Here is a 4,631-nt window from a genome sequence, read left to right as displayed (position 1 = left end):
GCAAGAACCATGCATGCTGTCCTTGGAAGCACAGCAGGATAAAAATGTAATGGATACACAGCAGGCACCTCTTCACACGTGACAGAATACACAGATTGGGATCCTGCTCTCACCAGGCCCGATAGAAGGTTTTTCTGCGCGGCATGTCTGCTGCAGCTCAACTTCTTAACTGCATCGGTTTCCCCCCTCCCTTAAACACAGTATCATTTGCCAGATGCTGCACTCCCAGGTTTTCTTCGACTGTTTCCCATCTGAAAAAAAAATAGGGGGGACCTCCCCCCAAACCAGGATAGTGTGGGTAAGGGAGGGGGAAGGTGATGCAATTGAGAAGCCAAACAGCAGCCAGGGAAAGCCCAGTTGGGGCTATTGGGAAAAGCTGTGTCCCATGGATCATTTAAGTTTCTCCAAATAGCACCCCCTTGGGACTGTTTCAGGTTGAGAAGGTGGCATGGGGCAGGTGAAACAGCTCCCCAGGGCCCTTCCAGTCGAGGAAAATAGCATAGGGGGAACATAGGCCTAAGCTCCTTTCCCCTGGGTGCTGTGGTGTCTGTCTGAAACAGGCCGGCATGCGCCAGGGGAGCATGGAGCTCCCAGAACATGTCTGTGACCCGACTTGTAGATATACCCTGGAAAAATATAGTGAGTAGTTTAGCCGTTGATGCTGAAATAGAAAGGAGTCAGAAGGGGAAAATCTTCCTCCCAGCTAGCTGGTTACTGCTGAATAACAGGAAAACAAGGGAACAAAATACAGGGGTTAAGTAACAACCTAATATCTATCTATCTATCTATCTATCTATCTATCTATCTATCTATCTATCTATCTATCTATCTATCTATCTATCTATCTATCTATCTATCTATCTATCTATCTATCTATCTATCTAGATATAGATATAGATATAGATATAGATATAGATATAGATATAGATATAGATATAGATATAGATATAGATATAGATATAGAGTATTTATTATAGATGTGCACCAATATAGATTAAAAACAAGTTTAAACATAAGGCCTGAATGGCAGGCTACATATATATACTAAAACTTGCCAAAACATCTCAAAATACAGATGATGGTACAGTGCAATGACCAACACAAACAGACCAAGGTACAGTAAAAACCGACCAGACGCGTTTCGGCCCTAAGGCCTTCCTCAGTGGTCAATTGTAAACAATTTATGATCAAGCACACCCACACATATGGAAACCAATCATGCAGTGCTCCCGGTGATTTATCTAGAGCTGTAACAAAAGAAAAAGTCAGAACAAGATAGCAGCAGTTGAAGGAGGAGGAAAAGGAGATGCGCTGTTTGAACCAGAGGAGAGTTTGAGGAACGCTCCATCACCTCAAATTGCAGGCAAGCGTTACCAGTAGCTGAAGCTTGCACGGCTAGCACATAGAGAGGAAACCTCAACAGCATTGTTTGGAGGGAGTCCTTGGCTTGGCCTGATACAACTACGAGGAGCGTTGCTGTTTGTCCTTGCCCAATCAATGAAGCAGCACTGCCTGCCCTTCAGGCACCAAATGCTTGGCACCCACATGCCCACTTGCCATGTGGCTCTTAATCTTAACCTTTAATCCCCTACCATCCTGCTCAGCAAATATGCAAAGTTATCATCAAATCTTCCTCAAGCCACAAGTTAAAATTTAGGACTTGAAAACACCCTGGGCTTTTTTTCAGCGGGAACGCGGCGGAACGGAGTTCCGAAACCTCTTGAAAATGGTCACATGGCTGGTGGCCCTGCCCCCTGATCTCCAGACAGAGGGGAGTTTAGATTGCCCTCTGCGCCGCTCGGTGGCGTGGAGGGCAATCTAAACTCCCCTCTGTCTGGAGATCAGGGGGTGGGGCTACCAGCCATGTGACCATTTTCTCCGAGGGCAACCCACTGAGTTCCACCACCTCTTTGCCCAGAAAAAAAGCCCTGAAAACACCAGGCAACTTCATTTATATAGGTATAATAGGGTTGCTAACCACTGCCCCCTGTCACCCCACTCATCTGGCTGGCAGGGGGAAAGGTGTAGGGGACTGACCTGACCACATGGCACTTTGACAGGAAGGCACACGGCCAAAACGGGCACACATGTTCCTGCGTCGCTATAAAATGACATTGTTTCCAGTGCAGAACAGAAGCAACAGGTTGTGCCAGGGCCGAGTATCTGAAACTTAGCCCCAAACGTAGTGAAAATGCCAACCTCCACCTCTCCCCACCACCCTCTGTTCCTCAATTTGCCCTTAGGGTGACCTGGCAACCTTGAAGTTCAGCTATGGTTATACGTGATTTCAAGCATATATTCAAGGAGACTCTTACACCTGACAACCACTAGGCAGTTGGGTTTGATTCCTTTTTGCAGAATGCCAGTTTTTTAAAAAATGCTTGGGGCAGGAATCTAGGATCTGGGATTTTATTTTCAGAGTAGAGCCAGTAGCATAAAGCCACTCCTCTCCACTGTCTGTCAAAAAACCTTTGCAAGTGGTGAGCAGAGATCGCCTAAAATCCTGAATGCCCCCATTTGCTACCAAAGTTTGAAATGCCCCCTACAATTTGCAGATCAACTTTGAGGTGTCAAATACCCCCACTCCATTAATCATCACTGATGCTCCTTTTCTGTTTCCGGCTGTAGTAGCGGCAGGAGGTCTCTGTAAGATGTCTGCCCATCTGCAATGGATGGTCGTGTGCATTCCTTATCAAAAGGAACAAGCAAACATACAGCACAGAACCGAACAAGCTTAAAGCTCGCAACTCTTTCCGCTACAATAGGCTGATCCATTGCAAGACTATAGGGGTAGAGCCTGCAGCTGATGAGAAGGGACTCGTTGTGGTCCTCAAGAAATGTGCTGGCCAGCGGAAACCAGCCACCTCCTATGAGAAGATCACCATCAACAAAATGCACATGCCATGCTCAGCAGCCTCCGCCACATTATCTGCAAGAACAATTATCACAAAGACCTGTGTATGGCTGCCTTGCGTTGTGCGATTTTGCAGAGCCAGAAGCCGGTGGCGGTGAAGAAGAAGCAGACCCGGGCTACCAAGGCTGCCTAAAAGAGTTGCTAGATTATCCAATAAAGGATTAGAATCAGAATATGAAGAAAAAAAATCATCACTGATATAGTTACTCACATCCTGGCACATTCACACATGTGACTCGCCCCAGTAAGCTCCAATCACAAACATGCATGTCTGAAACAACCCAAAGTTCTTGATTATAAAATGTTTATGCTACTTTTACAACGTGTTCCCATGTCCCTGAACTTATTTAGTAAATGGCAGGACCTTGCGCATTAAGTTAAACAGCTCGTTGAAATGCTCTACAAGAAGAGCAATATGAATAATTCCCTCCATGCAGATATTTCAATTTTTAATGCAAGGGGGGGGGGGTGATATAATTTTCCAGTTTACAAGCTGCTTATCTAAGATATAAGCCGTGCAAGATCTGGTTTCTCTCTCTCTCTCGTTTTTAATAATTAGGAACCTGGCCAAGCAATGCAGCCGAGGAAAACTTAATTTCTTCCTTTAATTCAATTTGAATAGAGAACACTGCCGGGAATGTAGGAGAACCATCTCCTTTTTTTAATCCAGTACTTGGGAAACTCTCCCAAATTCTATATCAAGAAACATCTCCAGATGACAGCGATCGAAAGTGGGGAGCGGGGAATCTCCAGTTAACATCTGAAACTGCTTGATGGATTCTTCATAATTAGTGGCATTCAGTCTGTGGCCTGTAGACAAGCCCCATTTGCAATTATCAGAAACCACAGAAGCCGTATGACTACTGTTATGTTCTTTGCACCACTCTACCAAACACACACACACTTAATTGAGGGCCAATTTTTATCAAATTAATCCCACATGCAGCCCATTGCATGGATGTGTTCCCACACTCCGACATGCAGAAGCTGAGCTTTGTGAAAGCCATCCCTTTGGAGGTGGATTTTATTGAGCTTGGCTTCAGTGCACACCCTGTAACTCCTCCATCACACTCATTTTCCAATGCGATGGAGAAATCACAGTGCTCACTGAAGGGGCGGTTTTCACAGAGCTTGGCTTCAGGGAGCACTGTGATTCCTCTGTCACGCTGGAAAATAACATCAAAGAATATTTTGAAAATACTTGGGTGACGGCAGGTTTTAATTTGTTCTAAGTCCAGCCACGTTCTCAGACTCTGTCGTGTCTGTTCTGGCCTATCTCCTAGGAGTGAAACCCTCTTCCTCTTACAGTAGTCAAGTGGCTTCAAGAACAGTGCGGGTTGTGAATTCAGACATCACAACAAATCACAATTGGTACAAATTGCAGTTAATAAACCAGTATAAATCATAGCTTCAATTAGCAAAATAGAAAAGAGTCCAGTAGCACCTTTAAGACTTCATCTGATGAAGAGAACTGTGGCTCTCGAAAGCTTATGCTACAGTAAAGTCGGTTAGTTTTAAAGGTGCTACTGGACTCTTTTCTATTTTGCTACTACAGACTAACACGGCTAACTCCTCTGGAACTTCAGTTAGGATTCCAAACACTACCTTGGCAGATGCCAAATCTGGGGGGCAGTACATGCAGAGGGCTGAGTTTGGGAAGGATATGATGTTACTTCCGGGTGATGTTCTAGACTACATGTCCTAGTCTCTATGGTCT

General features: G+C 45.0%; 1 pseudogene; it reads left to right on the top strand.

Annotated features, from left to right (window-relative positions):
* The first annotated feature begins 2,651 nt into the window (after positions 1–2,651).
* LOC129344228 (60S ribosomal protein L28-like) lies at positions 2,652–3,047 on the top strand (annotated as a pseudogene).
* The last annotated feature ends 1,584 nt before the right edge of the window (positions 3,048–4,631 follow it).

This window comes from Eublepharis macularius, chromosome 16 (assembly GCF_028583425.1).
Source record: "Eublepharis macularius isolate TG4126 chromosome 16, MPM_Emac_v1.0, whole genome shotgun sequence".
NCBI lineage: Eukaryota > Metazoa > Chordata > Lepidosauria > Squamata > Eublepharidae > Eublepharis > Eublepharis macularius.
The sequence above is the reverse complement of the archived record's forward strand: the minus strand, read 5'-3'. Positions and strand labels throughout refer to the sequence as shown.